This window comes from Microtus pennsylvanicus, chromosome 3, assembly GCF_037038515.1.
Source record: "Microtus pennsylvanicus isolate mMicPen1 chromosome 3, mMicPen1.hap1, whole genome shotgun sequence".
NCBI classification, from domain to species: Eukaryota; Metazoa; Chordata; class Mammalia; order Rodentia; family Cricetidae; genus Microtus; species Microtus pennsylvanicus.
This window is the reverse complement of record NC_134581.1, coordinates 211,482-234,184: the sequence shown is the minus strand read 5'-3', so window position 1 is coordinate 234,184 and position 22,703 is coordinate 211,482.

Here is a 22,703-nt window from a genome sequence, read left to right as displayed (position 1 = left end):
CAGATAACTTAAAGGCTACTGGCAGCAGGAATTCTTACAGCATCCCCCTTTTGTTTAAATAAGAAAGTTCTAAGCCTAATACAAAGTTATATATAATAAGAACAAATATCAGGTGTGAAAAATAGAATTGCAACCAGCATAAACAATATCAAGCAAGAAACATGTAATAAATATTTCAATAATTGTCCTATCCTAATGAGTTTAAGTCTTGTATAATAAATAACTTGGCTGAGTCATGAAAGGAAAGTAACTAAACTATCTAGTCTTTAACCCCAATGAGGACCAGAGAAGGGAGATAATATTACTTGGGTAAGCAGGAAGTGCAATCAAGCAACTTCCAAAATGTGCAACAAATGACAGAGACAACTGGCTACCTGGACAATCACCCAGTCTCATTTGCAGCATTGGAGCAACCAACTTTGGCTAAGGCCTAGAGTAACTGACAGACCATTTTCAGAGGCAGGAAAATTTTCAAAACCATCTTATCTTTTCTTGGCAAGATTTGACAGTCTTTTTTCTTGTATCCTGCTTCTCCTGTCTGGACATTGTGCATTTTGTCAGTGGTCAATGCATGGGCAGTTCCTTGCCCAAAGACTAGTTTTGCCAAGAAGAAAACAAGCTCCAATTGAAGTGTCTTAGGTGCTCAACATTCTCTTGGGAATAGATCAGTGCTGCCAGGAGCAATTGTGTTTCACTTCAACAGAACCCTAAGTTATTTAATGCCATATTTTACAGCTCTTTAAAGTGGTTGAAGATTACCTATCTAGACAAAATACAATCTCTATGTATCTAAAGAACCTGATTAGTCTATGTATAAGTATGACAAACATGGATGACTATTGATCTATAAATCTTAATACCTATATAACTTAAAGACTAAGACTTCATATTAGAATATTAAACAATCTTCAAACAACTGTGCAACAAATGAGGACAATGATCTCAAAATGTAAACAATGTATGAGTATCTTGATCAGAGGTAGAAATGTATATTACAATATGATAAATATATCCTAAAATTGTACCAATATACAAAATGTCTTAAGCATGCATGCATACAATATGACAAAATAACTTTGCCTAGGAATACAAATATTATAGATGAAAATAGGAACATATTCAATATAATTTAAGTTTGTATCAATATACAGGAATCTAAACCAATGTAAATTGCCTATAAATAATAGCTCACAAGTATTTACTCCATTACTATTACAATAATCACTATTATTATTGTGAGTAAGCTCACACTTACTATTACTATTATCCCATCCAATTTTCTCTCTTTTTTTAAAAAGAGATCCCTGATCCTACATAATTACCCTCCCCAATCCCCAACCCTATACCAGTTATAATCAATCCCTAAATGATATCCCTAACCCTGAGGACAAACTTTGTTGGGAGAGGGATGTTGTCTTCTAGAATTACTTCCAGCTGTTATGGGGGCAATGTTATTTCTATGGGATCCTGTGAAAGTAAAACAATGGTTAAGTTCCAAGATTACTGTCTGGTATAACTACCAATAGTCTCTGAGTATTCAGTAGGGTTTTTCTGAGATTCCTATTTGGAGTTCTGGCCAGAACATTGTAAAAAAAAAAAAGTGCACCATTTCAGCTAACCAAGTTGAAACTATTTTGAGCAGCTGGTACCTAAAACAGGTCTTATAGTAGTGCTATCACTATCACAGATGTCATATCAACCAGGTGGAGTCATTGTGGGGCCCCATCTTCTTCCTGGAAACTTCAAAGATTACTACAGGAAAATTCATTGTTCATTGTGGAAAACTTAAACATTATTTATATAGACATATACAGACATATATATTCAATGGATGGTATGATAGAGACAAAAATAGGTATGAAGAAAAGTAATTTTTTTTCTAAATTCTTTCTTCTTTCTGTCCCATACCAGACTACTCTTGACATGAGACAGAAACTCTGAATTTTTCTTTTAACAACACACTTGGATTTAGAGAAGGACAGAGCCATTGTCCAACTCCAAAACAACTCTATACACTTGTGTGTGTGTGTGTGTGTGTGTGCATGTATATACTTTTGATTACCTGTCCTTACAAGTCATATTGCTTTTTCTTGGAAGATCCTTATTGGATAGTTATTTTTCCTTCTGTCAGCATCCAAATATCCAGGGTCTCCTGAGATTTTGAAGATTTGTATTTTCCTGTAAAGACAAGAGCAGAACTCTGACCCAACCCTATATGGTTTCCTTACCAACTGTATTGTTGTCACAGTTGTGGATGAGTTGTCATTTCTCTTTCTCAAAAGGTTTCTCTTTTTCAAGCCAAATCATTATTAATTTTGATGTTATCCATAGCTTTTCTTCTCCTACAGAAACAAGAGTAAAACCCCTTCCCTAACATAGCACATCTCCTGGCTTCCATTGTGACGTCAAGACATTCATGAAATACACTGGCTGATTTACTTCAGAAGACTCTTCTATTATCCAATGTCTCTCTGCTGCTGTTGTCCCTTTCCCATTCATTGGTCCAATGTCAGCCTTTGCCACACCACCTACATATACCTGAAGGCTGAGTCCTCCTATTTCTGCCATTCCCAAAGGAGACATTATTCCTAGGAATCCATTGTCTACAATTTCTTTACAGATGTCCCATTCTACCACAATTAAAACATCTGGTATTCTGATGTCTTCTCTTACAATTGGAAATTGCTTCTCCTACCCACGCTTCATCGCCATAGTCAAGAGTCCAATTAATACACTAAACAGTGCAAATTCTCTCAAATGATGTTTCAACACCCACTGTCACTGATTGGTTTTTTTAATTGATATTTATTGACCTCTACATTTTTCTCTGCTTTCTTCCCTGCCTCTCCCCTCCCCCCTTCAATCCTCCTCCAAGGTCCCCATGCTCCCAATTTACTCAGGAGATCTTGTCTTTTTCTATTTTCTACTTTCCATGTAGATTAGATCTATGTGAGTCTCTCTTAGTGTCCTCGTCCTCATTGTTGTCTAAGTTCTCTGGGATTGTAGTTTGTAGGCTGGTTTTCTTTGCTTTATGTTTAAAAACCACCTATGAGGGCTGGAGAGATAGCTCAAAGGTTAAGAGCATTGACAGCTCATACAAAGGTCCTGAGTTCAATTCCTTGCAACTATGTGGTGGCTCATAACCATCTACAATGAGATCTGGTGCCCTCTTCTGGCCTGCAACCATACATGAAGGCAGAATGCTGTACACATACTAAATAAATAAATCTTTTTTTAAAAGTGTAAAAAAAAACCACCTATGAGTAAATACATGTGATAATTGTCTTTCTGTGTCATATCTGTCTCTGGCTGTAACTCTATGGCTTCTCCCCTGACTCCACCTTCCTCATCCCAGCATTCAGTTTAGTTTTCCCCACCTAGCTCTGTTCTACCCTATCAGGCCAAGTCAGTTTCTTTATTAACCAATGGTGTTCACAGCATACAGAGGGGAATGCCACATCAATAGGCCAACAAGTTTAGAATTGATATACGCCTCTGTGTATTTATTTGGGAGTGAATGACTGTGGGACCAGGCAGGGCAGAAATTTCCATCTACAGAATAGTTTTATTGTTGTTTTGGGGGGTGGTTTGAGAGAGAGTTTCTTTGTGTTTCCCTGATTATCCTGGAACTTGTTCTGTGGAACAGACTGGCCTCAAACTCCTAGAGATCCTCTTGTCTCTGCCTCCTGAGTTCCATGATTCTTGGCCTTTGTTGTCATTTTAAAAATTTGCTTATATAATATCGGTTGAGATTTTAAATTCTGAGGTCTTCTTCATAATATTCTTCATGGACTGGAAAGAAGATTCAGTGTACTTTCTCTCTCAGGTTTGGTCCTGGAGAGAACAACTGGAGAGATGACTCCAGGTTTGGTCTTAGAGAAAGAACCCTGGGGAAATGGCTCAGAGCACTTGTTCTCACAGAGGACCAGGTTTGGTTTCTAACACCCACATAGTGGTTCACAACTCTCTATAACTTCAGTTTCTAGTGCTATGTGATGTCCTCTTCTGGCCTCCAAGGGCACCATATACACATGGTGGATTTACATACTTTTAGACAAAACATGCATACACATAAAAACTTTTCAAAAAACACTCTTCAAAAGCCCTGCATGTATAAGAAGTATATGTCAGTGAGATATACTTTCTGTAGGGAGTGAAACTGTCAGATCTTGGCATTAGAGCAAAGAGGTATTCCTTGTCTTCAAATCATTGCTTTTTAATTGCTGGAGGCACTTGTGTGCATGTGAGTGTGCATTTTATTATCATCTCCTTTTTGTTTGTTTAACTTTTATTCTTTGGCACAAGAAAAAGCACTCACAAAGTTCTGCTAACATTGTCTAACTAGATTCAAGTTTCAGCTTTGGATTTATTAGATGTCCCTAAGATGATAGTGTAAGACTATGTTGATGAAATGAACTAAATGTCCAATACTGTACCTGTATCCATAGTGATGTATCTAAATGTAACAGGAAGAGCAGGCTGCTCGTCATCCCAGCCACCCAGATATCTTACACCCAAAATAACCACACAGAAACTGTATTAATTAAATTATTGCTTGACCCATTAGCTCCAGCCTCTTATTGGCTAACTCTCACATCTTGATTTAACCCATTTCTATTAATCTGTATATCACCCTGAGGTGGTGGCTTACCAGGAAAGATTCAGCATGTCTGACCTGGCAGCTCCATGGCAGCTGTCTCACTCTGCTTTCTTTCTCCCAGAATTCAGTTCAGTCTTCTCTGCCTACCTAAGTTCTGCCCTATCAAGCCATGCAGTTTCTTTATTGATTAACCAATGAAAGCAACACATAAACAGAAGGACCTCTTACACCATCTATATATGGCAGTTTTGTACTTGTTTAAGTAACTAAATAGATTCTGTAGGACAGTAGCAGTCGAAGGCTGCTTCTTCTAACTTACTGAATATTTTTATTAAAATATGCTTGTGTCCATGAATTTTTAAGAAGGCGTTTAAAATATTAGAATAGTTGATCAGCACTCTGACTTAATATCTTATCTCTAAAATTTATTAAACTAATAATTTCTATATATATAGTTAATAAGGGCTAAATTTATTAACATCATTATGTAAGCAAACTCTCAAGCACTGGGCTTGCACGCAGGAGCCACCATGCCTGGCTTTTTTATGTGGGTTCTGGAAATTGAACACAGGTTGTCATGCTTTTACTTCAGGCGCTATATTTGCCAGCCCTTTAGATACATGCCATTTTACTGGAAAAAGTGTTTTTCCAGTTCAAGGTGAGTACACACAAGTACACTCTAATGACATGAAACTGCACTTACCTTTTCTGGTAGCTATAGCTTATCACGCTCATTTTCAGTTGATAATTTTTTAATCTTCACAACAGGATGCTTATTTTGTTTCTTAAAGATAGTACATTTGGACTCTGTGTTGATAGGAAGTCATACTACCAGTTACCTACAGTGTTTTCCAGATTTCAGAGTGGAAGGCAAAGCCCAATTTTCAGTGTCTAATACTGACATCTAAATTTAGAACCGTATGATGTTGTTATGCAGAGCTTTCTTGCATCTCTAGCTCTTTACATTTTATGCCTCCATTAAAAATTGTATATAAATATAGAGAAATTGAAAATTAGAGAAAAGATTAAATGTTTTTGAAGAAGTTCTCCTATTTGAAAATGAATTGCAGGAATGGAGTTTTCAGCCTGAGAGTACATCATTCTTCCGTTTCTACCATTGGCTAATTCTATGCCATGTAAAATTTCTTCTGGGTCTAGAGCACACCTTAGTGAATTTATAACTTTATGAAATTTATGAAAAACAGCGATCTAATAGCCTTTTTTAAAGAAAAAATACCTGTCTACTTTGTAGGTATTTGCTTATTTCTTTTAACTGGAACAAATGAAAATTGGCTTAAAATTCTCATGTTGTGAATTTTAAAAAGTGATATTTGGTGAATCTGAAGGTAGCATGTTGGATGTCTTATTTATTTTTAGATTTATTTTATGTGTACGAATGTTTTGCTTTTATATACCACATGCATGCTGGGTCCCCTTGAAGGTCAGAAGAGGGCATTGCTGGGAATGGAACCCAGGTTCTCTGGAAAAGCAGTCAATGCTCTGAATCACTGGACTATGTGCACAATAGGATTCCATTTTTAACCTCAGTTTGGGTTCAGGTCCTGAGACATGGAAGGGGTGTTGGTGCAAAATAAGAATCTGACAACCAGATGGATTGCACACAAGTATCTCCGAATAGCTTGAGCCATCTTTAGTTATACTTTAACAGAACTTGTTCTACAAGGTTTACCTGAGCAGCTTTATCATTGGTTTATATTTTTAATTTCTAAGAATAACATCACAGTCATCATAAAAGTATCCCCCCTTGTTCCCCTTTATACTTTCCCAAACACATTTTTTCACCCCCTACATTACCTCATTCTAGACATAGAGTTCAGCATTTTTGCAGGTTTGACTAATTATTAAGCCAAGCACATCCTGTTTTTGCAGCACTTATACCAGCTGGTACAAAGTTAAAAGCAATGGGTACATTGCTTTAAAGGCAACAATATTCAACCCCCCCCCCCAAATTCTTTCGTGTATTTAAGGCATGCTTTTATATACTTCCCTGGAGTACAAATGGGTCCTATTCATCTCAATCTTTCTATGAAGGGTAGACTTCGATAAGGTACTCTTTTTCCATCCCACCATACCATTCCTCTTCCACCAATATAAGCTTCTGTGTATGGCAAAGGTGAATCTATCTCTCCCACATTTTGCACTGCATTTTTCCTCTTGGAGCATACAATAGTTCCTGCCATTGACTGGTAAACTTACTCTCAACAGTTGGTACATGTATAGCCCTGAGGCCTTTTCCCTTTACTGTGTATGCATCACCTTGATCTCCTACCAAGAACTGTGAGACATGGTTAATGTTCTTGGTGTTGTTCCCTATGTACCCTAACTTCCCAGCACTACAGGTTTATGATTCCCTTTCTCCACAAGATGGTGTTATCTACCTTTTCCTTAGAACAATTATGACAACATCATCCCCATTAATTTTAACTGCCTCAATTGAGTCAGTAAGGTCCCCAGGATTAGGAGTTGCAGTTTGTAATTTCAGACAAGAAATCTGAGAAGCATTAGCTCCCGGATAAATCTTAGGTGAAAGCACTGGAGAAAGAATGATATTTTTATGGCCGTTTTTCAAGGAACTGTTGCCGGCGTGACTGACAAAGTAAAACTGAAAACCACCAAAATAATCAACAGCACAATGAAAGAGAAAACAGCCTCCAAGCCACACAATCCACAGGCTTCTCTTGGTGACTCCTTGGACAGGCATTCATACGCTGATCCAAGATTTGCATGACTTCCACAGGACTGGACGACCTAGTGTGCACAGATTGAACTGCCAGTCATTGTGGACTTCCTGGTCTATAACAGGCAGACTGCTGATGTGCTGACATAGAAGTGCACAACCTACTGTGCATAGATGGACCTGCCAGTCTCTGTGGACCTCCGGATCTGTAATGGGCCAGTCTGAAGGTGCCCTGACAGAGTGGACAACTACTATTCACTGTGTGTACCTCCAGGTTACACTGAGGCAGCCCGGTGGGTACGCTGAGGAGAGGGGCAGGGGAAGACAGGACTGTGGCAGCCAAGAAAGACACCAAAGCAGCAAGGGACGCTGGGGCCGTGGGGGGGGGGGCACCGAGGCATCCGGTTTGGAACACTGGTCACTGGCATCTGATGGGTACGTGAAGGCACCCGGAGGAACCCCGAAGGAGGACACTGAGGTACTTGTAGAACAATGAGGGACTTGGGAGAAATGCCAAAGTAGCCTGGCGTCCACTAAGGGGGGTCGTTGGGGCACACGGAGGCAGCCTGGGGGAAAGTGTGGCAATTAGGGAAGACACCAAAGCAGCTGGGAAAGATGTCAAGTCAGTCAGGTGCAGAACCAAGATAGCTTGGGAGACACTGAGGAAGCCAGGGGAACACCAGACACTGAAGCAGTCATGGAGACACTGAGGCAGCTGGGGTGGGGAGGCACTAGGCAGTCTGGGGGATGCCGAGGCAGCTGGGGGGACACCAGGAGGACACTGAAGCAGTATAGGGTTCATTGAGGCACTTAGGGGATGGGACATTGAGGAGCAGGAGGACAACATAGCAGGATTGGGAGACAGGCAGCTGGGGGAAGACTGATGCAGATGGGGGTGCTGAGGCAAGGGTGGGGTGATGGGGCACTGAGGCAGTCAGAAAGGGAAACTGAGGCAGCCTAGAGTACACTGAGACAGCAGTAGGTCCCATAGCATTGTCGGACTCTAGTTGAAGAGTCACTGTATCAAGGGTAAACATTAGAACAGTTTGGATCAGGGAATTTTGGCACGTGCCTTTATTGTCAGCACTCTGGAGGCAAGTCTGGTGGCCAGTCGGGTCTACAGATTGAGTGCCAGGACAGTTAGGGCCACACAGAGAAAACCTGTCTTGAAAACCTGAAACAAGAAGGAGGAGGAGGAAAAGAAGGTGAAGAGTCTTGGAGAAAAGGCCAGAGCAGTGAATGTACAGGGACCCAGGCATTCCTCCAATGACCTCAGTTGTGTGACTGACTTTCCCTTCCATCTTGGTGAGGTCAATGTACAATAAAAGTAACAGAACAAGATATTAAAAACAAACAAACATGAATGCCTTCAATTATATGTGTGTTTATGTCTCATCATTTAATTTTACTTTTCTTTTTTTCTCTCTCTTATTTTATTTTGAGACATGATTTCACTGTGTAGTTCGGGCTGTCTTTTAACTTGTTGTGTCGATCCGGGAGCCCATAATGCACGAAGATCTGCTCACCTTTGATTTTTGAGTGCTGGGATTAAAAGCATACATGAGCCCTACCCAGCTATCTGTCTGTCTATCTATATCTATCTATCTATCTATCTATCTATCTATCTATCTATCTATCTATCTATCTATTATCTATCTATCTATCATCTATCTATCTATCTATTATCTATCTATCTATCATTTATCTTTATTTATTTATTCATCTATTATGTCTGTCCTCCTATTCCAGAGAATCCAAATCCTCTGGCCTCCCTTCACAATTAAGAACAAAGTTAAAATAATTAACCTGGCATTTTTTTAAAAAAGAAAAAAGAAGAAATGAATAAAACAAAGGAACTGGGCTGGGAAAGCTGAACTGGTCTAGGGCTCTGTCTTCAGCAGTTCACAGCGTGGCAGCACTAGGGTGCTACTACGTAGAACAAAGCAAGTTCTGGTGGTTGTTGGGACTTGGGGTAGCATGAGAAGAAGCCTGGCTACTGATTGCAAAGTGAGTCTTTCTTTTATTTCTTCTTTAATAAATAAAATAAAAAAGAAACTTGAATGGCATGGAGCTGCCTGAGTCCCAGGGCTTGGGGTTCCTAGGCCAGGATTTAACTCCTCACCTCCTAAGTCAGTCCCCAGCACTGTTGTCCCTTGTTTGTTTTATTTCAACATAATTGTAATTATGTGTATACTTATCTGCTTTACTTTAATTGTATTATTTATCTTTATTTATTTACCTATTGTGCCTGCCCAATCCAGGAAAGCCAGTGCCCCTGGCCTCTCTCAAAGAGCCTACACCCCATTTTTGTGTTACAGAGAGATATTTACTTATTTATTTCTTGTATTTAGGCTTCTGTGGGCTCTGGGTTATCATGCCTGAATAACGTTTTTTGGGGTTTGAGAGGGGGATGTCATGGAAAGGAATGGAGCATTAGAAATACTGGACTCAGTAAAGTAGAGGAAATATTCAATGGAGGTGTGTGGTGGGGTGGGGGCTGGTCCACTTCTTTCTACCTCCTGAGTGCTGGGGTTGCAATGGGCCAGCATGCCCAGTTTATGCAGCACTGAGAGGATAGAGCCCAGAGCTCCAGATACCCTAGGCCATAAACCAGATCCACAGGGCTGCTGTTCCTTGTTTGTTGTTGAAGACCAGCCTCAACAAAATCACCTCTTACTGATTGCAAGCCACTGGCCTGGCAGTTGACCTGGCTTGGACTCCAACTCCCAGCCTGCCAAGCAGTGACCCAGGGGAGGGTCAGGACCACTTCCCCAGGCTATTTAGGCTTGCTTTGGAAAGACCACTTGGTTTTTGGGTTTGCATGGATCCCCCCCCCCCCCCCCCCGTGTCTCTCTCTCCCTTGCCACGCTCTCCTGGCCACCTGAGAGTGCAACATTTATTAAACCTGAGCAATTTAATTTGCCTTATCTGGTTTGATTAGATTTCTTTGCACCGGCAGAGCAGCTCATCTTAGGAAATATTCCTAACACTTACCAGTGTAGGGGCATGGGAATTGGAGAAGACACATAAAATAATAAGACAGAACATATGACAGTATTGGGAAGGTATTTCAGGGATTACTCAGATCCTGAAATCCCCCATGTTTATTTTCCCACAGCTTTTATACTCAATATAAACTGGGAGGGTGTGAGGGGAGGGTAGGAGATAACAAAAGGCTTCATTAACATGATACAAAAGATTAACTCACACAGCCAACTCTGTGACTTCTCCTTGTCAGCATTCTGTTGCCTAGGTAGCGAGATGCCCCAAGTCACATACATTGCATTCTGTTCCCTAGGTAGCGAGATGCCCCAAGTCACCTACACTGAGTCACTATCTTGGAGACAGCCCTTCCCCAGGTGACCTCACAGTTACGAAGGAAAGAGCAGAAGTATATTTGCATATCCTGACCACCTGTCATGATAGTGCTGAGCTATTTCAACTTCAAAATGGGCCAGGTTATCACCTCCTGAATTAGAAGGTGCCATTAAGTCAGTCTGTCAGTACTCAGACTCTTGGCCTCCACAATTCCTCCCTTCTTACTCATTTTAATAAAGCCCGTGTTTCTGCAACAGGACAGATGATCGTGTCTGCCTCAGATGAAGAACTCCTCGTTTTTCCAGACTTACCCGTCTTCAGAACAGACATTCTAAATATGCAAGTTCTTAGGAACCGAGAGGGAAGAAGGATCAAATCCATCACTGACTGCCGACCTCTGTAAACAAAAGGAGATTAAGGGGGAAAAAATATTTTTGGGCTCTGTATCTCAGAGCCTACCTTTTAGCCAAGGGAGTCTATCTGCAATTAGATAATGTTTTGTGAATAATCAAGCTCCCAATGGCTAGAGTCTCCTAATTAAAGGAAACGAGGATCACCAGGGTTGGGAATGTCCTCTTCCAAGAATGGTTTTTTTTCCCCTATGGGTGAGAGTCCAATGGCATTGTTGTTTTAGTAATTGTCCAGTCTCTGAGCAGCAGCAGAACCCTCCTCATATTTGAAAAGCGCCTATTAGTCACTCCTTAAAGAGTTATTTTTCCCCTGAGGGGAAAGCTTAGGTCTCAGTTCTCAGGTCCCAATGTTTTAATTTAATGTAGACTGAATAACATACTGCCAAAATGAGTTCTGAGTCCCAAAGAGTAAAACAGTCAAATTTTCAGTCTGTGTTTCTATGTCTGGCTCCTAGGTAAACAGGATTCACTGCGTCTGGGGACTGACAGCCCCTTCTAACTCAGAAGGTGGTCGCCTGGCCCCTTTTGAAGTTAAAATGGCTCAGGCCACCCTGACAGGTTATCAGGATATACAAATGTCTTCTGCTTCTTTCACTGTAACTGTGAGGTCACCTGCTGTCTTTAAGGTAGTGACTCAATGTACCTGACTTGGGGCATCTCGCTACCTAGGCAACAGAATGCTGACAATGGGAGGTCACAGAGTTGGCTGTGTGAGCTAATCTTTTGTATCATGTTAATGGAGCCTTTTGTTACCTTCTCCCCAAGTTTATGTTGGGTATAAAAGCTGTGGAAAAATAAACACAGATGATTCCAGGGTCTGAGTAATTCCTGAAATACCCTCCTGATACTGTCTTATGTTTCCTGTCAACAGTTTGTTTTATTCCAAGTTAATTATATTTATGTTTATGTTTTTATTTTTCAGATTTATTTGTTTTTATGTGCATTGCTGTTTTGCCTGCTTGTATGTCTATGTGAGAGTGTCCGGTCACCTGGAGTTGGAGAAAAATCCATAGGGCTTGCTGGCTATCAGATCAAATTTTAAAAGTTGAGTAAAATCAAAAATACCCTAAAGACATAGGAACATGGAGTTTCCTCAGAAAACTGAAAAGGATCAACTCTGGAAAGCAGCTTCTCACCACCCCATCTGCTTATTTCCAGCTACTGAGTGTTGATGTCACAGACATGGGCCAGAATACTGAGTTTCTGCAGTTCAGAGGATGGAGACCAGGACTTTGGGCGTCTGGGAAAGAGTTTCTTCCTCCCCCATAAGCCAGGCTTATGGCTTCGTTTTTCTTCGTTTGTTTGTTTCTTTATTTGGTTGATTCCAAGTTGTAAATATGTTCTATTCAATGAATTAGTTGTGACAGGATATCTCTATAAAGTCTGGGAAATCACTACGTAGATCAGACCTGCCTCCAATTCACAGGTTCCACCTGCCTGTCTCCTGAATGATGGGATAAAAGTCAAACACCACCAGATCATGTTTCCTTGTTCTGTTACTTTATTGCACATTTAGTTTAGTTTCAAATTTTATGTTTGTGTCTCTAGGTGTGACTGTGTGTAAGTGTGTGTGTGGTGGTTGAGGAAGTCACAGTTCAAAACTTTTCAGTAACTACACTTAGCTTGACCCTTGACCCCACCAAGATGGAAGCATTCATGTGTATGGCAGCTTTCTTGTCTGCTGACTTCACCAAGATGGAAGCAACCATGTGACATACTTTTCAAGGTCCTTTTTGTTTTCTGTGTTTTCTAGCCTTTAGAGGGCCAGAACTGAAAACCAATTTGCACGTTCAGAATCCTGTGATTGAGATGGTACACTCTACTTGAAAAGAAAAACATAAAGATTTAGTTTCCTGTGTAGCGTGAGGGGAAAAAAGAAAAGGAAAGAAATGTGGTTTTAGAGACAGGAAAAACAAAAACAGAAAAACAGAAGGCCACAGAGACCCTAAGGCAGAGGGCCAAATGATTACTGATTGCTTCTGTTACTATTTGATTTGGGTCCCGTGTACTGAAGAATAACAACAACAAAACCCCCAACTTTTAACCACTGGTGATCACTCGGACCTGTGTTCTCAGCATTCTGAAGGCTGAGGCTGAGAGTTGAAAGCCCTCCTGGGCCACAGAATGAGTTGTAGGACAGCCAGGTGCACACAAATAAACCCTGAAAAAAGAAGAAAGACAGAAAGACAAACAGACTTGCAACCAATACTCAGGTTTTTTTCTCATCCTACCTCCATCCCCCAATAACTGTTCTGTGTGCTGTGGCGCACCACAGTTTAAACACTGCTGAGGATAGAAGACAATGCTTGGGACACCCTAAACTAACTCAGTCCCTGGCCCCAAACCACTGGAAGCCTCATAACATCCCCAGCCCTGTTTTCCTATGCTTTTATTTACGTCTTTTAATAGCACGTTAACTGATCACTTTATTACATTTAATTGTATGTGTACATGCATGTCGCTTCACTCTCATTAGTACAGGTGCTCAGAGCGGCCAGAGGCATTGGATTTACTGGAGTGGGAAGGCATAATAGAGAAAAAAAGAGAAAGGAATAAAAAAAGAAAAGCAGGATTTTAAAAACATATACAATTAACTTAGAATAAAACAAAAGAGCAAGGGACAGCAGTACTGGGGTTCTGACTTATGAGGGGAGGGGGAAGCCTTGCATTCCACCCTCTTAGTACTGCATAAATTGGGTGTGCTGCTCCATTCCTGCAGTCACAGAACTCAGCAGCTGGAAAGAGGGGAATTGTAGAAATAACCAGGCTAGCTAAGGATAAAACAATTATATTTTATTTATTATAAGGGGAAAACTCACAAAACAGGAAACGAAAAATCCAAGCACAACAATGTCCTATGTGGGGAAAAAGCACAGAGAGCACACACACTGAGTTCACACCTTTTTGCCTGTGTCCCAGCGAAGCCACACCTTAACTAAGACCCACCTCTTAAAGATTATTGGCTAACAAGGCTTTCCCCACCAGGGAATCAGCCCCACTCCCACCCCCGTGGGTTGGCATTTTCTTTATTTTCCCAGCAGCATGTTGCCTAATGAAAGACTCTTGCAAATTTTGGTTAAATATGTTTCTCTGCTCATTAGATGTGCCCTCAGTATCCTGTATCTTTCTTTCATGATGACTGAACTCAACTTAGGGGCATATACTCCTGTATCCAGATATACAGGCACACACACACACACACACACACACACACACACACACAGAGAGAGAGAGAGAGAGAGAGAGAGAGAGAGAGAGAGAGAGAGAGAGAGAGAGCTTCTTCAAGAATGATTGCTTTATTCAGCCTTCAATAAACGTGATTTTTCTAGCAGCATAACTCTGCTCATTAGACAAGGAGCCCTCAGGGTCCTGTCTCTGTCTTTCATAATCACTGAATTCTTTTAGAACTCAGTGAATTGCAAAAAAATAATGCCCATCTTTATGTTCAAATCACAGATCACTGCCCTCTGATTTGTTTGATTCTTTAATTTTTAAAGAAGATGTAAGTATTGGTTTTATGTATGATTGCTCTGTTTGCACGTATGGCCTTTTACCAGAAGAGGGCAGTAGATCCCACCTTGTAGTTTCTGGAAATTTCAGAAGTTAAAAGCAGCCCATGCTCCTAACAAGCGAGTCATCTCTCCAGGCCTGATTCTTTAATTGTGTTTTGCTTGTGTGCATTGGTGGGAGATGTATGATACTGTAGTCATGGAGTAGGGACGGGAGGCAGGTGGCTTCTAAACCCCCTGTGCATGTGAGTTTAGCAATGGAAGCTCCATGAAGTCCCTTTTATTTTATTTTATTTATTAAAAAAGAAAAGGAGGGAGGGAGGGAGGGAGGGAGGGAGGGAGGGAGGGAGGGAGGGAGAGAGAAGAGAAGAGAAGAGAAGAGAAGAGAAGAGAAGAGAAGAGAAGAGAAGAGAAGAGAAGAGAAAGAAAGGCTCACTTTGCAATCAGTCAGCATCCAGGCTTCTCACGCTACCCCAAGTCCCAAGAACCTCTAACCTTAGCTTTGTTCTGTGTGCTGCAGTGAACCCCAGCATATGCACACAGATGGCTGAGATCATAACCCTAGACTAGCTCCACTTTCCAACCCAACACCTAAAGCTTCATCTCTTCTCCGGCACAAGTTCCTTTTTCTTTTATTCATTTCTTTATCAATGTCAGGTTAATTATTTTAATTTTAATTATTTTTAATTGTGTAGGGAGGCCAGAGGCTTTATATTCTCTAGAGTAGGCAGACATAATATAGAAAGAAAAAAGAAAGAAAGAAAGAGAAGAAAAGAAAGAAGAAAAGTAAAATTGACTGGGTGGTGGTACTGGGGAGGCAGAGGCAGACTGACCCATGAGTTGGATGCAAGCCTGGTCTGCAGAGCCTGGTCTACAGAGCAAGTTCTAGGACAGCAAGGATGACACAGATAGACTCTGTCAAAAAACAAAAAACAAAACAACAAAAAGGTAAAATTAAGTGGTCATAAACAGAAATATAATTCTCTTGGAATCAATCAATCAATCAATCAATCAGACAAGGAACAGCAGTGCTGAGGATCTGATTTATGAGGGAAGGAGTAAGCCCTAGGCTCCAGGCAGCTCCATGCCATTAAGGTCTCTTTTTTATTATTTTATTTTTATTTGAGACAGTGTTTCTCAATGTGTAGAACTTATGGTCTAAGATTTTTTTTTTCTGTGTGTCAGGCCAAATTTGAACCCAGAGATCCAGTTGCCTCTACTTCCAGAGTGCTGGGATTAAAGGCATGCATGAGCAGCTGGGAAGCAACAAGCGGCCTGCTACTACAGTTAACCATAAAAACTAAGGGGTCAAAAATGAGAAAAAGACATGAATCATTTAAAAAAGTAATTTGTTATATAAACTATCCAGGGACTAGAGAACTAGAAAAGCTGAGTTTAATCCCCAGAACCACATAACTCTGTATGGTGGCACATAGCTGCACTTCAGAGGCTGAAGCAGAGGCAGATGGACTAGAATGTATTGTAAAATAATGTCCCACCTGGGCTACATGAGATCCTGTCAATTAAAAAAAGGGTTGAATTAGTTTTAAGGAAATTGATATGCAATTTCTTCTATGAAAATAAGATTTTTAGAAATATGTACTATTGTATTTTATAGATCAGACACAAGAAAAGAAGTAAAATTAAAATGTTTGTGCTTGGGGGAGGGGGAGGGAAATGGGAGGCAGATGAGGGGGGAGGCAGAAATCCTTAATAAATAAATAAATAAATAAAAATAAAAGGAAAAAAAATGTTTGTGCTTAGTTGGGGGTGTCAATATGCTCCTATTGTCACAGAAAGGTGAGGCATGGGCACAAGTTTGAGTACACAGAAAAATCCTTTCTCAAAAATAAGTAAATAAATAAACAAAAATATACATTCTATCTCATTTCAATTAAATCTTTAAAATGGTCACCTGAGCCATTTTATCAACAGAAATAGTTCTGGAAACTGGATTGTCTTATGTCAGCTGTGCATGCTTCCCCAAGCTGCAGTGCAACGTCAAGGGCAGATATTTAATGAGAGCTGCAACCAGTCTACCAGGATGAGGAAGTGCTCATGTGGTATGGAAACTGCTATGGGACATTTCTGGGCATTGCCATGAGCCTTCAGGTCACCAAACGACAAGCAGCTGTCTGGATCCATTGACAATGTGTGTCATCTTTTGCCTGGCCCAGTGAGAATCTAATTGCATAAGAACTGGTGGTGTCTTTCCCTAAAGGTTTCCAGCTGAAATCCAGGAGACCAAATTACAGGGTTAGGGCTAAGGCTGCATGTATCTTTTCCATTTTCCTGGGGATGCTGCTGTTCCTTGGGACACATTTGAGTGACAATGATATAGAAGACCATGAACACACTGTAGGGATGAGCATCTGTAACTTGGTGTTCTTAGAGAAAGATTGGTGCTAAGTCCTCAGACTATGTTAGAATACTACAATGATCTCCAGTCTTTCATTAGTTTTTTGCTTGTTCTTTTGCCTAAGACAGGGATAGCAGAACTTCTGATCTTTCTGCATCCAACCCCCAATGCTAGGATTATAAGCATGTAAATCCATGCCCAATCTTGAAATTAATTTTTATTTTTAAATAAAAAATAAGTAATAAAATAATAATAAATAGTAATAAAATTTAATAATACTTTAATAATAAGAGATAAAATAAAACAAAAATAATTTATTGTACCTAATTAATTGGTAGTTGTGACAGGAATTTGCTATGTAGCACTGGCTGTCCTAGAACTCACAAAGTAGACCAGGCTGACTTGGATATCATAGATTTCCAGGCTTCTACAACCCCAACACACCCAGCCAAAGACACATTTTATAAAATGTGTGGAAGGCATCTTTTAAAGATAATTTTTGGAAAGTATTTCAACTAACTTCCTATATTTTCTGTTAATATGGCAATGTTTTGTTTTATTCCATTGCTGTGATGAATATAGAAACAATCCCAGTGCCTTAAGCCTGCCAGGCAAGTATTGTACACCCCAGGCCATGATCAATGTCTTGGGAGATTATTTTTAAAAAAAAAGAATAGATCTGGACATAGTGTTTCATTTCCGTAATCTTGATACTTGAGAGTTTGAAGCAATGTAATTTCAAGTTAAAGTCTAGGGTGACTAAACAGGGAGATAACTTTTTAAACAAAAATAAAAACCTCTCTCAAAGGCATTTTTGGAGATTGATGGGCATCTTCCCACATAAGGTCTGGTCTGGAAAGGCATATTCTGAATTATGAGTGGGCTATTTGAATGGGCAGAGCAAGCCTGCATCTCAGGAACTGAGCAGAAATTATTCAGGTAGCTGCATCACTAAAGCCCACCCCAGCATTGGTGACAACTTACAACACCTGAGAAACTGGAGCACACTGCACAGCCTGAAGGCAGCTCACTAAATGGGAGAGTGTCTTTCCAGGTGGTAGGTAGGCTGTTTTTTGCTGCTTCCAGGCAGCCGTTGTGGTCTCAGTGGCTTCTGTCAAGCTCAGCTTTCTTCCTTCAGGGTACAACTCTCAGCTTTTATTATTTGCTCTGGACTTGGTTGGGCCTGGTGAAAATGGTCAGTTTCTGGCACTTTTTGAAGCTATGCTAGGCTGTTTACCTTCATGTTTAAAGAGATTTTTTGCAAGACAGAATGCTTCAATCTGTTATAGAGAGGTGGACTGTCACAAAGTTTAAGAAAGATTTCTTTCTGCAGATTCTTTTTTATGCTTACTCTTGGCCCTTTGCCATGGAGAGCTTACAATGCCTTGTTTTAAAAAAACATTTATTTATTATGTATACAATATTCTGTCTGTCTGTATGCCTGCAGGCCAGAAAAGGGCACCAGACCCCATTACAGATGGTTGTGAGCCACCATGTGGTTCCTGGGAATTGAACTCAGGACCTTTGGGAAGAGCAGGCAATGCTCTTAACCTCTGAGCCATCTCTCCAGCCCCTAGGATTGGCTTTTTTAAGACACTTTGACCACACATTCCTTATATAACCAAGGATTTCCTTGAAACCCTGATTCTTCTGCCATTGTGCAGCCAGACCACGGCATCATGTGTGTGTTTATTTCCCATCCTGTTTGAGGAAGTGAAGAGGAGGAAAAAGGTTGGCACATTCTCTAGCACTTCTCTGTATTTGACGGATCTCCAGAATGTTACACATGTGAATACTATGGACAGGTGTTTACCTACACATATTACATAGATAAGTACCTCACTGCTTTTCCCTGCATGGACAAGGGAGATAAGAAGGTCCCACATTCCCTTTTCCAAATATCCTTTAAGAAGACTTGCCAACTCCTGATGCTACTTCTTCATGTCCATGACAGGCAGCAGCACTATCTGGTGAGCAGCTGGTGGTTTGATGTCCTCTTTTACAGTCTGTTTTCATACACCTCTATCCTCCCGAACATATAGTGAGGAGCTCTCAGATACTAATTGGGAGACTCATTGCCTGCCTGGTCACTGTATTGTAGAAGAGGCAGATGTTTGAGCTTGAGTCTGTGTTGGATTTGTGCCTAGGGCAGAGGAAGAAACACAGAGGTAGGAGTAGGCTCCTGGGTTAGGAAAGGTACCTGTTTTAGTTAGGGTTTCTATTGCTGTGAATAAACACTCTGACCAAAGGGCAAATTGAGGAGGAAAGAGTTTATTTGGCTTACACTTCCACATTGCTATTTATTACTGAAGGAAGTCAAGAACAGAAACTCAAATGGGGGAGAACCCTGGAGGCAAGAACTGATGCGAGGCCATAGAGGATTGCTGCTTACTGTCTTGATTCCCCTGACTTGCTCAGTCTGCTTTCTTACAGAACCTGGGACCGCCAGACTAGGGATAGCATCACCCACAATAGCCTGGGCCCTCCCCCATTAATAACTAATTGAGAAAATGCCTTACAGGTGGATCTCATGGAAACATTCCTCAACTGTGGCTCCTTCCTCTCTGATGACTCTTGCTTGTGTCAAGTTGACAAACACAACCATTCATCACAGTACCCAAACAGAGGCATCTTGTAGTTGAATCTAGAACATAAGGGCCATGGTTTGTACTAGAGGTTGGAAAGGGATAAAGTAACTGTATTTTGCTCCACATCCAGTCAGGCAATAGATCGTCATAGGGAGAAGAAGCTCACTATTACAGACCATGGTCTTTGTAAGGATAAGAAACATCAATGATGCCAGGGAGCCATTTTCTGCCAGCCCAGACACCTATTGCCCTGCTAGACTTGGTTAAAAGGACTAAAACCATTTGTCCTTAGAGAGGGGATGGGGCTACACACTTTTGTTACATTATTTCTAAAATTGTGTTGTATGTGTGGTTTTGTGCATTTGTGATCTTGAGAGGCCAGAGAGGCCATTCAGTACTTGGAATTGGAGTTACCGATGGTTCTGAGTCACGATTTTGGTGCTGGGTACTAAACCTGGGTCTCCTGAAAGAGTATATTGTGCTCTTAACTACCAAGTCAATTCTCCAGCTCCTCATAATAGTGTTTTATATGTATGCTAAGATATGTAGTTTTCCATTTAATATTTCTGAATTGGACAGTATTCTGAACCTGGGCCACAATTTAAAGTTTTTGTTTATTATTTTTTTAAAATATGTTCATTTTTAAGGAATTATTCCTTTTTATTTAATATGAATGTTTTGCTTGCATGTATGTTTGTACATCTTGTGTGGACTAGGGCTCATAGGTGTCAAAAGAGAGCATCAGATCCCTTGGAAGTGGAGTAATAGGTGACAGCCAGTTGTGAACTAGGTTTCTCACAAGAATAGCAAGTTCTCTTCACCAGAACCATCTCTCCAGCTTTCTAGCTCCTAAATTCTGTGTTGTGGCTTTGTGTGAGTGTGAGCATGTGTGAGTGTGTGCTGCTGTGCATGTGGGTGTGCACCTCTTTGGATTATGTTCTCCTATATCACTCAGCTGTAGTCTTCTGAGGAAGGATCTTTCAGTGAACCTGGAGCTAGTCTGGCAGTCAGCAATGCCCAACAATCCTCCTGTCTGTGCCTCCCAAAGCCCTATGGTTTCAGACATGCTTGGCAATGCAGGCTTTTTATATGGCTGCTGGGGTTTGAATTCATGTCTTCATGCTGTGCAGTCACTGAGCCACCTCCGCAGTCACAGAAAGGCTCTTGTATCTCTTTTCTTTGCAGAAATTTGCTAAGTAATTCCAACCTTTGCAATAACAACAGCACTGCTTAACACTGGGTTTTACATCTCTACCCAAGAATTCTTTCTTGAATGCAAAAGGCATCTATCCATTTACACTGTTCAAAGAATGGCTGAATTTCTGGTGTTTCCTCATGACAATCCTAAACAGAGAATTTTTGTTTGTTTTGTTTTTTAAAGTCAACATTAACATTGACTTTTATTGAAAAAGAATTGAAGATGATAATTCAAAAGATACAGATAAGCAGAAATTTGAATATCTGGTTTGGTTTCAATTTGTGTGCTGGGGTTAAACACAGTTTATGCTATGTTGAATATTTCTCCACCACTGAGCAATAGCCACTGACTAACATCAAAAGATACTGGGTCTATGTTTGACAACTCTCTCCTGCCAGGTGGAGTAGTTCTGTAATTTCTGCACTAAGGAAGCCAAAGGCAGCTTCTAGCCTGACTTGAGTTATGTAGTCTCAGGTAAGTCTGGAACACTCAGCCAGGAGCTGGATGATCCATAGGTGTGCTTAGACATTAACTTTCTACAGCCCACAATTGAATTAACAACTCAAGAATTGAATAATTTATTTTAAACATTAGAAAGTGACAAGGAATTAAATAGTCCAAGAAAATTATCAGTTGAATCTGAGAGGAATTAACCTTGGTTAAAAAAAAAAAAGAAATCACAGGGTTCACATGTGTATCATTTGGATTGACAGCTTGATTACATTCTGATTATTTTACCTTATACACATTCCTCTAGGAAATTTGTTTTTTTAAATTAATTTATTTATTATGTATACATATACCAAAAGAGGGCAAAAGATCTTATTATAGATGGTTGTGAGCCACCATATGGTTGCTGGGAATTGAACTCAGGACTTCTGGAAGAGCAGTCAGTGCTCTTACCCTCTGAGCCATCTTTCCAGCCTGGAAATTTGTTGCAGAGAGAAGATAATATCTTATAATGGATATTTTACCACACAAACAGTAAATAATTAAAGATCTATGTAGAAAATATTTCTGAGTTGATTCTCAAAGGGAAATTGAGACTTTGTTAATTAACAGCAGTAGACGCAGCAGAAATTTCAGTAACTTTTACTAATACTAAAATTTTCTCTCTATGCGCAGAAATGAATATTGGCAAAGAGATTGCATTATTTTTTTTGGGAAAAGATTAACAACAAATATCCCCAAAGCAAGAGAATTCAGCTTATAAAAAGTTACTGAATCCTTCCTCACATTGTATAGGGAACACCAATTTCTGGAGCCCCTACATGCTATATTGTCCCAAACAAATCAGGAAAGGCAGGTTATAAATCAGAAAATGTAGCATGATTAAAACTCAGAGAGAGAAATTGGAGTCCAACCTGAAGGTCAGAAAGCAAAACAGTCAGTCACTGACTCTTACCTTTACCTCAGTCTAAAATGGCAATCCTGCCTCCAAGAATCTCAGAATGAGACTGAGCCTAAGAGCGGTCTCCTCCCATTTTATAATCCTCTCTAGTTCTGGGATTGAGGGTGTGCACCACTACCACCTCATTTCTATGGTAAACTAGTGTGGCTACTGGCATTAAAGGTATGTGTCATTGCTGCCTGGTCTGGAAGGCTGGCCAGTGTGGCTATTTTACTTTTCTGATTTTTAGGAAAGCTTTATATAATAATATACAAATGAAATGCCCCTACATAAAAATTTGAATAAACTGGCTCAAAGCCATTATAATTCCATCCAAAAGTCAGGTTATGTGCTAATTTTATGGTATTATTAAAATTTCCAGAACATTAATATAGTTACTGATTCTAACAACCTCCATAAGGAGCCTCTTTGATGCCCATCTTCCTCTTGAAGTAGATTGGTGCTGCCGGGAGCAAATGTGTCTCACTGTCGTGTAAAGTCTTAAGTTCTTAAACATTTTAAATACCATATTCTGAAGGTCTCTGAAAGATTTGTAGAATATCTATCTAACTGAAATTTATCTCTATACATCTAGAAAATCTAATATGACTACAAGCTTGACTATTATAGATG